A 12,619-nucleotide genomic window follows, 5' to 3' on the forward strand; every position below is an offset into this window, starting at 1 on the left:
CATAGCCCAGCATTCCCCGGTTTCTCTCTCTCTCTCTCTCTCTCTCTCTCTCTCTCTCTCTCTCTCTCTGGCAACAGCTGAATGCTTCCCCAGCTGCATGCAGACCATTCAACAGAAGAGAAAACGTTGCTTCCTTCCATTTGGGGAATGACAGAATCCAGCAGGTCTATCGATCTGGCAAAGTACAAACTGCATGTATGTTTCTCTGAAGGACTGGTGCAATGGAGGGTCATTTCTTCCGGGGAGCAAAGGCTTGTTTGTTTATATGGAATTAATAATATGGATGATTTTGGAAATCAGGATTTTTAAAGAAGAGGATAATGTTGAATTTAGAATAGGCAACTGATGGGAGTCTATCGTTCAATATGCCCTCATTGACAGAACAGGTATTAAGAGAGAGAAAGCAGAGGCACATGCTGGGATACTTGCATGTGTGGATGTTCTGCATAATACCCATCTGTTGGATAACTCTGTCAGACTAATGATGCTAGCATCCCTGCTGAATTCCATGGCAAAACCCTTACAAATTGCAGTGATGGCTAAATGCAGCAACATCCAATTACTTCCTTTTGGACAGAATCATTTGCACTTGGGTAGCCTTTGGTTCCGGCTTCCCTCTCTTTTCATGACTACAGCAACGGTGGTTTTGTTAAAGATCAGCCTCCTGGTGACAGTATGGGAAACTGTGGGATCTGAGGACTGTGGCTTCTTCACCCAGCCATCCTGCCCCTTGAGACTGCAGAGGAAGCACTCAGCTGACCCACTGCAGTCCTCTCCGTACGCACAAAGACTTCCTTTGCAGCTCTTTGGGACAAAGCAGGTAGCAACAAACAACATGGGTGCAGTCTGTGGGAAATGTAGGCGCTAGAACAACCTCTGCACAGTGGGATTTTGCTCAAAAGAGATCTTCATCTCCGCTCTTCAAGCGGAGAGGCTAGACAGGTTTCCCATCATTCATTGCACCCTTCAGAGCAAAGTCCTGAGCCCTAGCATGGAGGAGTACTGGTAGAGGCATACCTTGAAGAACCTGGAACAGGAAGCCTCATCCTCAGACTGGAGAGCCACCGTGGGGTAGTGGTTAAGAGAGGTGGCTTCTAATCTGGCAAGCCAAGTTTGATTCCCCTCTCCTCCTCATGCAGCCAGCTGGGTGGCCTTGGGCTAGTCCCAGTCCTGTTAGAGTTGTTCTCACAGAGCAGTCTCTCTCAGAGCTCTCTCGGCTTCGCCTACCTCACAGGAAATTAAAAGCTGCTTTGAGACTCCTCCCGATAATGAAAACTGTGGTATAAAAATCAACTCTAGCTCTTCATCTTTGTCATTTAGTCACTGAGTGGCCCTGAATCATGACCTCCCAAATTCTGTTCTCTACCACAAAGTGAGGGAAATTGGGCCCTCCTGCTTAGCAGTCTTGTTCCAAGAAAGACTTCTTCATTTAAATTAAACGGAAAAGGCAGGATATAACTATTAATAATAGGGACATAGTAAAATGTGTTGTAAATTTATTGGTACTATATTAACAAGAAGTGCTATGCTGATACCTCGCAAGTGTTTCTCACAGGGAAAGTTTAGTGTCATTTGGGCTTCATATGTCCTGCCAAATATGATTGGCAAAGCACAACATCATTCGAATCCCTGGCTAGCTGAAGCCATGCAGGCCCCAAGAAAAAGCTTGTTTCGGAAAATGGCACAAAAGCGGTTCTTGTCAGGGGCAGAAAAACATTGGCCCTGTCTCCCCAGGGCCATTTGTCTCCCTCCTTCTACCAGTGCCTTTTGCCAGCAGGGGGACACTTTCTTTCATCTGGCATGTCCTTCAAGGCACTTGCTGGCCTTCCTTCCTTCTGGAGCTGTTTGTTTATGATGTTTTAATTATTTTATGATTTTTAACAGTATATTTTATTGTCTAAACATTTTAATTTTAATTTTAGCTGCCTTGTAGAGCCTGATTAGGTGGAAAGGCGGCATCATAATGTTTTAAATAAAGAAATATGGGCGTGAGCAAAAACAAAAATATTTTTAAAGTGTCTGGTGAACATTTTGGAGCTTTCCATTCCCGTTTTGTACAGTAACTGTTTTGTACAGTCTATCTGGTCTTAGAAAAGATACAGTGTCTGAGAGCAAGAAGATCAAAGATTATCTTGATATTTTTCATAGGCAATTTCAGCCTTTTTTGTTTTTAGTTATAGTTACATTCTTTGATAATTTCTGGTATTAAAATACTCCAGCTTGCTTTCCCAACAAGCTTTGATAAATGTGCCTTTTAGATACTTTTTCATGATAGTATCCATGGCACTATTTTATTGAAATAAAACACTCCTTCCCCCACAACTTCTAAAGATGATGCTAATACTTGGGCAGATTTATATGGGGGAAAGTGATTTTGAGCGACTGTGTTCCCAGATGACCTAGGCCTTTAAGAGGTAACAACCAGCACTTTGAGTCCCAGAACTAACTGGCAACCTGTGCTGATTATACAAAACAGGCATAATGTTCTTCCACTGGCCTGCTTCTAATAGCAATATTTAAATCAAGCACAAGAAGTTGTCTTATATTGAATCATACCACTGATCAAGATCAGCATTGCTTCTTCAGATGGGCACTAGCTCTCCAGGATCTCAAGCAGAGGTCTTTCACATCCACCACCACCTGAGCCTAGTAACTGGAGATGCCGGGGACTGAACCTCGAACCTTCTGCATGCCAAGGCAACAGTCTACAACTCAGCCACAGCCTCGCCTCTAAATCATGGCCACATTCCTCTGAATGAAGAAGGAAGGTGCAGCAGACAAAACAATCAAAACTTAATTCTACCAACCAAGTACACAGGTGGGGAGAATGGCATTGTAAGCTACTTTGGGGGCCACTGGAAAGAAAAACAGAGTATAATTATCAAGTGAAATAGATCTTATGAAAAGCAGTACAACCTAAAGTTAATCCAAGCAACTGATTCAAAAGTTGTTGTTGTTAGATGCAAAGTCATGTCCAACCCATCGCGACCCCATGGACAATGATCCTCCAGGCCTTCCAGTCCTCTACCATTCCCCAGAGTCCATTTAAGTTTGCACCGACTGCTTCAGTAACTCCATCCAGCCACCTCATTCTCTGTCGTCCCCTTCTTTTGCCCTCGATCGCTCCCAGCATTAGGCTCTTCTCCAGGGAGTCCTTCCTTCTCATGAGGTGGCCAAAGTATTTGAGTTTCATCTTCAGGATCTGGCCTTCTAAGGAGCAGTCAGGGCTGATCTCTTCTAGGACTGACCGGTTTGTTCACCTTGCAGTCCAAGGGACTCACAAGAGTCTTCTCCAGCACCAGAGTTCAAAAGCCTCAATTCTTTGACGCTCAGCCTTCCTTATGGTCCAACTTTCGCAGCCATACATTGCAACTGGGAATACCGTAGCCTTGACTAAACGCACTTTTGTTGGTAGGGTGATGGTTTTTAGGATGCTGTCTAGATTTGCCATAGCTTTCCTCCCCAGGAGCAAGTGTCTTTTAATTTCTTTGCTGCAGTCCCCATCTGCAGTGATCTTGGAGCCCAGGAAAATAAAATCTGTCACTATCTCCATTTCTTCCCCATCTATTTGCCAGGAATTGAGAGGGCCGGATGCCATGATCTTTGTTTTCTTGATGTTGAGTTTCAAGCCAACTTTTGCACTCTCCTCCTTCACCCGCATCAACAGGCTCTTTAATTCCTCTTCACTTTCTGCCATTAGATTCAAAAGTATGCCATGATTAATGAACACTACTGAAAGATCCAGTAGAACCAGCAGGGATATCCTTCTATATAGCTCCCAGGTTATCTCTGCAACCTGGTGGCAGGTGTTCTGTTATGGGGTAGGATTGTTTTTCCACAATGTTGGGTTTTTTAATTGGTTGTTGTTTTAATGGGTTTTATTGGGGTTTTATTGTTGTGGGGTTTATCTTTACTTTGTAACCCACCTTGAGCCAGCATGTCGGGAGTGGTGGGTAAGAAATGTAATAAACAAACAACTTAGCAAGATGACCATATCAGTTTCTGTTCCAAATTCTAGGTGGAAATCAGATAAGCGTGGGCCTAAATAATAATTCAGGAATCTATGGCTCAGGTGAGTGCCATGAAGCAACAGAACAAAGCTTCAGTGGCACCTTTAAGACCAACATCTTGCATAAGAATGGCATTTTTTAAAAGTGCTTTATCACAACTACTTTTGAAATTTCCCTCAGACTGCTACATGAATATAGAACAGAAATCTGTAGCAAGTGTGGTGGGTCCCATGCCTCCAGGGGCCCCACACTGTGCCTTCCTTCTATGGATCAAAGACATGGGCTCTCTCCTCACATCTTTTCCTCTTTAAGGACACTCAAAGTGATACCCCATTCCACTGTGGGGTCCCCTCCCCCCCCCCAGTCTGGCTAGTCCCACTACAATTGTACTCTGCTAGGGCCCCATGATGAGCCTCTTGTGGCGCAGAGTGGTAAGGCAGCCGTCTGAAAGCTTTGCCCATGAGGCTGGGAGTTCAATCCCAGCAGCCGGCTCAAGGTTGACTCAGCCTTCCATCCTTCCGAGGTCGGTAAAATGAGTACCCAGCTTGCTGGGGGGTAAACGGTCATGACTGGGGAAGGCACTGGCAAACCACCCCGTATTGAGTCTGCCATGAAAACGCTAGAGGGCGTCACCCCAAGGGTCAGACATGACTCGGTGCTTGCACAGGGGATACCTTTACCTTTACCTTAGGGCCCCATGAATCCTTAAACTGGCTCTGGTGCTATGGGATCGATTCCTTTAACCAGTCCTATATGTAGTTCCCTGGCTCTTTAGAACTAGCCATTTAAACACTCTTTGGATCTGGGCTATTTCCACCCAGCCTTCAGAGAAAGTGTGGCAAAAGTCTTTCTTCCTCAGGTTTGCAACCAAGAAGAAGAGTAGGGTTTTGTACCCAGCATTTTACTGCCAGAAGGGGGTCTCAAAATGGCTTACAATTGCCTTCCATTCCTCTCCCCACAACAGACACCCTGTGAAGTAGGAGGTGAGGACTGAAAGAGTTCTGAGATGACTGTGAGTGGCCCAAGGTCACCAGCTGGCTGCATGTGGAGGTGTGGGGAATCAAACCTGACTCTCCAGGTTAGAAGCTGCCACTCTTAACCCTCCCTGTCCAATTTCCCATGCTCTAACTCTGGTTGGAAGTTTTCAAGATGATGTCAATTTTAATTTTATGGATTGATCTGCCTTTCAAAATGATGACAGGATGCATTGTCAAGTTGAATATACCACTATTTATTGTGCTTCTTGGGACAACTTTTTCTTCCAAACCGGTCTCTTAGCAAGTTACTCCACTTTTTCTTGTCCTTTAGCTTTGTGGAATTAAACATGGAGTAGTAAAAGTGATTTAAGTACTGAATCACAGACACAAATTAAATTACATGACCAGGAAAGAACATCTGGCTATTACCTTCTAAGACAACTTCATACATATCACTGTAATGTAACTATTTATTATGTTATCTTGGAGCTTGCAGAGAAACATTTTATGACCTTATTCACAGAAAGAGAATACATGTTGTTACAAAATAAAATTTCACCAAGTTACACTCACAGTTCTAATCTATCATGGCTCTAATTCGGGGGATCAGATGCTGTGTTCCAATACATGTTGGGTTCCCACTGGGAGAAAGGCAGGTATAAACAAGCTCAGGATATCCTATACTTCCTGTCCTCATGCGGAGGATATTTAACAACTTCAGATCTCCTGCTGTGGCCAGAAGGATGGCAGTGGTGGCAGAAAGTGCATGATCTACACTGAGTATGCAGAAGGCACCAGGAAGACAGGATAGAGAAGTCTTTTGCTAAGAGAGTCCCTGTGCTCTTGTACCGAACAAGAGCACAGAAATCTGACATCTGGCTTTGTCCTAGTGTTTTCTTGTTTGTTTTGCAGAATTCTTATGCCACCTTTCGAAGCAACGTACACCGTAGAATTAAAATAACCCAAAAATGCCATTAAATATTAAATATTTGCCACAGCAAAAAAAAAAAAAGCCTTAACTTGCCTCAATAAGGGTGACAAAAAAAATCACAAAGGATTCCAGAGTCCCTTCCTCGCCAAGAGCCTTAGTCCTGGTCCTATGAAATGCTCCATCTGTAAAGTACAAGCACCATTTGGGGGCCATCAAATGCTTTCTGTGGCAATATATGCATTATCATAGTTAAATTGTATTTTTACCCTTGGTCATCAAATCTCATCAAATCAGATAAAATTAATGTCCCTTGTATAAAGAATCTGTATACTCAAAAGCAACTTTTCTGCCGTAAATATGGAGGCATTCATTTTAATGCCTGCAGGTCAAACCATGATATAGGCCTACTCTCCAGCCCCACCTGCTGGTAAACCTGTGTTATCCATGGGTCGTTGCTGTTCCCCCTGGATGAGGTGCAAGATGCTCACTGGAAGTCTTGATTTTAGAGCATGTATTATTCTCCACTAGTTGTTTTTTTTTTTTTACCCGCTTGTCAGCCTGTGTTTGCCTACTAATAGACATGTCAGTTACATTTTTGGATACTTAAATCTGGGAACTGGGACTGTGAACAGGCAAGACAGTGCTTTCTATAAACCTAAAAAGAGCTCCATGTGAAATCTAAAAAAAAATACACTGGTGTGTGTATGTAAAAGACCAAAACTGATACAAGTGGTGCCTTTAAGCTTTAAAAAGAGCTTTAAACTTTAAAAAATAGATTGCCTCAGTAACCGTTGCTAGGTACTCAGAGTATTCCAGGCTTCTCTTTCTGTGAGTAAAAGGCAGGGGGAGGAGACAGACCTCTTTCCAGGCCTATTTTGACCTTTGAGGGAGGACTCACTGAAGCAAGACCTGATTAGGATTATGGAGGATATGTGGTTGCCAGAAAGAAGGAAAGCAATGACCAAGTTCAGTTTCCCTGGGGCAAATGCCTGCTTTGGATAGTGGACTCTATAGTATCGTACTATACTGAGGTTGCTCCCCTCCCTAAATTTCACCCTCCCGAGCCTCTGCCCCCAAATTTCCAAAATGCTGAAGTAATTCCACTCAGACACAGGTATCTCCTCCACAGCCAAGACCATAATGGAATCCTTTGTTGATGACATCTTCAAGAGGATCGTCACTGAGGCTTCACACCTGGCCCACTACAACAAGTACTCCACCATCACCTCTCAGAAGAATCCCAAGCCTCTCCCACCAAATCTCCAGGAATTTCCCAACCTGGAATTGGCAACCCACAAGTGGAACTAATCTCTGTGGTGGAGAGATCCGTTGTGATTCCAGGAGCTCTCCAGGCCCCACCTAGATGAGGAAAGGGAAAGATGAAAAGAGGAGAGGCTTTGGGGGCTTTCAGGAAAGGAAAAGAGGAAATGCTGAGGGGAAAATAAGATGTCTCTCACACTTGTTTAAAAATATTTGCAAAAAATATGTAAAAAGGGATCTCTATAGTTTTATTTCTAACAGTGAGTTACTAAACCAAGAAAATGTTTTCTATGAGAAGTTTTATCCTAACCATTGTGACCCTATAATAATTTGGAAAAGAGCTGGTGGGTGGACCATGTCCGGGGCACTGAGAGTTTCTGTCCTCGGTTTCTGCCCGGATGGACACACTCCGCGGGCCAGCTGTTATCCTCACCTGCAAGGCACCTTGAGCCCCACTCCATTTAAACACTCTCTCTCTTTGCCTCCCCAGGGATCTGATGCGGCCCCTGCTACCTTCACAGGTTTGGGGGGATTATTGAAAGGGAACACAGAATGCATAGAGCCTGTAGAGTAAATAAGCAGTTTATAGGAACCAAGGAGACCTAATTGTGTGCAGTGGCAAATGTAATCTTGTTAAAAAGGGATCAGGATATTAATTGCAGAATATGCCATATGAATGATGTTCAGACCATGCTCATGCTCTGTGTTGATCTAGAACTTTAGGTTCTTTCAGGACCACAGCAAATTGGCCTGAGCAACTGTAGGCATTCTGTTATGATTGCTGTCCTTCCACTCATCTTCATGCTCTAATAGTCCTTCCAGGGCCTTCTTCCCAATTTGCTTCTTGCTTTTTAAATCAAAGTCAATATTGATGACTCCAACCAGCAGAGCCCCCCCCCCTTCCCCCAGGATCTCAGGTAGGGGTTACTTGCATCACCTACAGCCTGATCATTTTAGCAGAAGGTGACAGGAACTGAAGCTGGGAACCTCTGAATGCAAAATGATGCTGTAACACTGAGACACCCCACTCACTCCATTAGCTGAAAGGTTGTTCCTTCCATTCAGTGAACATTATCAGCTCTTGGTATTCTGTAGATTCATGGAAGAATTAATTGGCCAATTTTAAAACAATGGTAAAACATCTGTTTCATGCAGAAGCTGCCAGATTGAATTCAAAACATCTCTAGTTTAAAAGGATCAATTAGCAGATGACGAAAAAGTCCTCTACCTGGGACCCTGGACAGCTGCAGCTCATGTGAAATAAGAAGAATGTGAACAATATCATCAAGCATAGTTCCTTATACAGCCCAACAAACAAACAAACAATAAAGCTAGCATTTTTGCATAAAACTAACCTCCAGTGAAAGGTGTGAACACATTTAACTGACATTTCAGAAATGAGGTAAGTTAAAGATCCAAATGATTTTTTTTTAAATTGGACTCACACCTACCCCACCACTTAGGCTTGAGACAGGCAGTAAAGTATTAATTGTTCTGCTCTCTATTCCTTATCTCTGATTCCCTAAATAAAAATGTCCCAGCTGTAGGAGACCTCCAGAGGAAAAGAACTCCAAAGTACGCTTTGACTTGGCTCACAGATGGCTGAAGATAGTATTCTTAGTTGGCTTGAGGTAGTTATTTCTATATTCCACCCTTCCCAAAAAGCTCAGGGTGGATCACATCGAATTATTCATCAGATAATTTATATTGCGTCTCCCCAACAACCGTTGAAGTAGCTCACATAGAATCATATGACAGAATAATAGAGTTGGAAGGGACATCATGGGTCCTTTAGTCCAACCCCCTCATAGCAACAATACTATAAAATCATAAAAAACAGGGGTATAAAACCAGCATAAAATATCTATTGAGAACACTCAAGTGATCCTCATAGAACAGTTCTCTGGCTAGAAGTGAACCATAAAATAGCAATTAAAAGATAACAACTAGCTAGTAAAAATATGAGAAATTAGAAACATTTTGGACTAGCACCAAAAACATAGTAAAGGAGATGCCATGGAGCCTCAAGAGAGAGGGCAAAGGTAAGGTGCCTCCGCTGAAAAAGTCCTGTATCTAGTTATCATCTGCCTCACCTGCATAGGCAGGTGGTCTCTGAAGGCAGATCTCTACTGGCAGGCTGATTGGAACATAGAACTGGACATATAATCTCTTTGTTAGGGAAATGAAATATCCAGAGACTTTGCAATAATTGAAGCCAGCTGGTCCATTCAAACCAAAAGTAAGTAAGGAAGAGGGTGCTGTAGTATTGTTGAGAATTCTTGGTCTACATCGATTGATGACATACTATTAGGGGTTGTTGTGACAGAGCCTTTTAAGTGAACAGCTACAAAGTATGCAATTAATTCCTGTGTGTATACACCAAGAGGAAAACATCTGGCACCAATGATAACGGAGAGTTTACACTGGAGTGTCTGTGTTGGATCAGCTGAGCTTTACCTAATGTGGTTTAAAAAGCTGAGATTTCTGAGGATGGGATGAAGGGGAAAAAGAGTTTCCCACGGTCAAGTGGTAAAATCTCAAGCAGCTATGGAGAGACTGCATCTACATACTCTGACAGAACGTGGAAAGCACCATGGAGCCCCAAAATTTAAATATGTCACAGAGGCTTCGAGCTGCAATTCTTTTTTTTTTTTTTTAAAGGATCCAGCACACTAATAGTATTCAAATTCCTTATCCGGGAGTGTTTCCCTGAAAGTTAAAAGGGCTGTTCTTATTTAAGGTCTCCAGTATGGTCTCATGGGGGCCATGGTGTCTGCTGACACTTCTCCTGAAGCTTGCCAAGAGTTCTTAGAAAATAGAACGGGATGTTGCCCATGAGGGCTTTTGTCTGGTCACTGAAGAGCTGACAGGCTGAGTGGATTTTTAACAATGTTAATTTGGGTGAAGCAACCCCAGTGCAAGGAGCTTTACTGAGAGACTGTGTGTATACACAAGACAATATTTTTAAAATAATAGGTTCATTCTAAAAGGGAGCCTGTGGAAGTTACTATTAGTTATGAATAATCTCACTCTCTGACATTTTTTGATTGGCTCCACCTCCCACAGTGGCAATTTTGTGGTTGTGCCTGCTGCACTGGGACAGAACCCCAAAGATTATGAGATTCTTCTCCTTTGCTACAGTTGTGGCCATCCACCTGAAGAGTAACCTGGAACTAATAGAAATACAGTTGGTGTTTTCAGGGAGGGAAAGCTGGCCTAGCCCTGAATAGCTGATGTTTTGCATGGCTGGGCTGCTTTGTGCTCTTTTACGCTCTTCTGAAGTGAGACAAGAAAAGTATTTGCTGCAACATCTGCTTTTAAAAGGCCTTTTCGATCCCACAAGACATAAAAGGAAGCCCAGATAAGAGCTCTACACAGACAATCTGTGTACCAATAGACACAATGCTGCATAAAGACACACACCAGCACACCCCTAGATCTCACTGTCACTCTGGACAGTTGTAAGACTCAGTTCTGCAAGGGGAAAGTTATGAATTCAGTACATGTCCTTCTCCCGTCTGTTCTCTGTGTCAGTATCTTCAACCTGTGTAGGCTGTTCTACACAGCAGCCCAACAAGGACGATCAGGGCAGGACATATAATCCATCTATTAATTTCAGTGGCTCCCTAAACTGCCTATTAAGGGCAGTTTCTCAGGCAATTCCAGTTTCCCAGGCAACTATAACACTTTCCTGGAGGATTATGATCAGACAACAAAGATGACCATAGAATAACTGCACTTGTGTTCTGGAAGACAAGGCAAAACAGCAGTGTAAATAATAACAAGAATAATCCACAATAAGCCTTTTGCCACAGCTTTAAACAGCTCATAAAATGAGAATTCTTTGGGAATGAAACATGTGCTGCTGGGCAAAAGTTACATTAGTCTAAGACGACTGACTTCAGTGGCGTTGGAAGGGCATAACACCGCTTAGGACTGCTCTACTAGACTCCTGCAACTCCTAAACAGAATGCTGTGTCCATCAACAAGAGCAGGGGACACTTAAGCAGAGTTGCTGCTTTGGATCTTCCAAGGAATGAGGAATGGATGGCCAGATGGGACAAGGGACATTGACTTGCAACGTATTACAGGAAACCAAAGCTTGGCCCTTGATTCCATCCAAAGTCAATGTTCCAGAGCAGTGGTCCCCAACCTTTTTATCACTGGGGACCACTCAACGCTTGACAATTTTACTGAGGCCCACTGCCCTAACGCTCTCTGACTCTGGTCGCTATGGTAATGTTTAAACATCCCTTCAAAATAAGATACAGACACGCCGCAACAATGAACATAAGGAACATTTTATTTTCATGGAAATTTTAACTCATGACAATGACAAATCAATGGGAACCCTGAACTTGTTTCTCTGCAACGAGAGAGTCCCATCTGGGAGTGATGGCAGACAATGACACCCGAAGTGTGTTGTAAAGGGCCGGGGGGGGGGGTGAAGTAAAGGGCCAGGGGGGGGGAGAAGGCGTCCTTCGCGGCCCACCTCCAATTAGTGGCTGGACCACATGTGGTCCGCGGCCCACAGGTTGGGGATCACTGTTCTAGAGCAGTGGTTCTCAACCTGGGGGTTGGGACCCCTTTGAGAGTCAAACAACCCTTTCACAGGTGTCGTGGCAGGGCACGCAGCTTGGCCGGGGGGATGGACACCATCCACACAAGAGCCTTGTGGGGTAGATTGAGATAGAGCATTTGTCTGTCTGGAGCAGTGGAAAAGAACGAGATCAGCATGGTGGTACAAATGGCAGAACTGAACTGAGAAACCCCGGGGGAAAAAATAATTTATATACAATCATGAACAATGTATCTTCACACCATTGGTCAGTTTCAGTGTAATTTCTTTGAAAGAACAGTTGCATAATTTTATGGTTGGGGGTCACCACAACATGAGGAACTTAATATTCATAAGAAGCTGACCCCATAAGGAATTTGTCAATTACCATTCAGTAAACGGAGAATAAATGTCTGATTAAAGAAAAGCTGTAGTCTGCTGTAGACTCTCCTTTAGCAACAGCTACTTTGGGTGCTGACTGGACACATGAGCAGCATTCTCAAGCCTCCTATTCCAGTCACAAAGGTGTTCTTAGGGCCACTTATGAAAAGAGCAATGACGTTAGCAAAGTTTCAAAATAGTTTCTAATGCTGAATGATGTTGGAACAACTTACTGCGAGTTACTCCTATACATGGAATGATATGCAAAACTATGACCTGAATTATATAAGTCCAGTAGCACCTTTAAGACCAACAAAGATTTATTCAAGGTGTGAGATTTCGAGTGCAAGCACTCTTCCTCAGACTAAGTGCTTGCACTCGAAAGCTCATGTCCTGAATAAATCTTTGTTGGTCTTAAAGGTGCTACTGGACTCTGATTTTATTGTGCTACTTCAGACCAACACGGCTACTCATTTGAATATGACCTGAATGAATAAACCAT

Source organism: Paroedura picta, chromosome 2 (assembly GCF_049243985.1).
Source record: "Paroedura picta isolate Pp20150507F chromosome 2, Ppicta_v3.0, whole genome shotgun sequence".
In the NCBI taxonomy this organism is placed as follows: Eukaryota; Metazoa; Chordata; class Lepidosauria; order Squamata; family Gekkonidae; genus Paroedura; species Paroedura picta.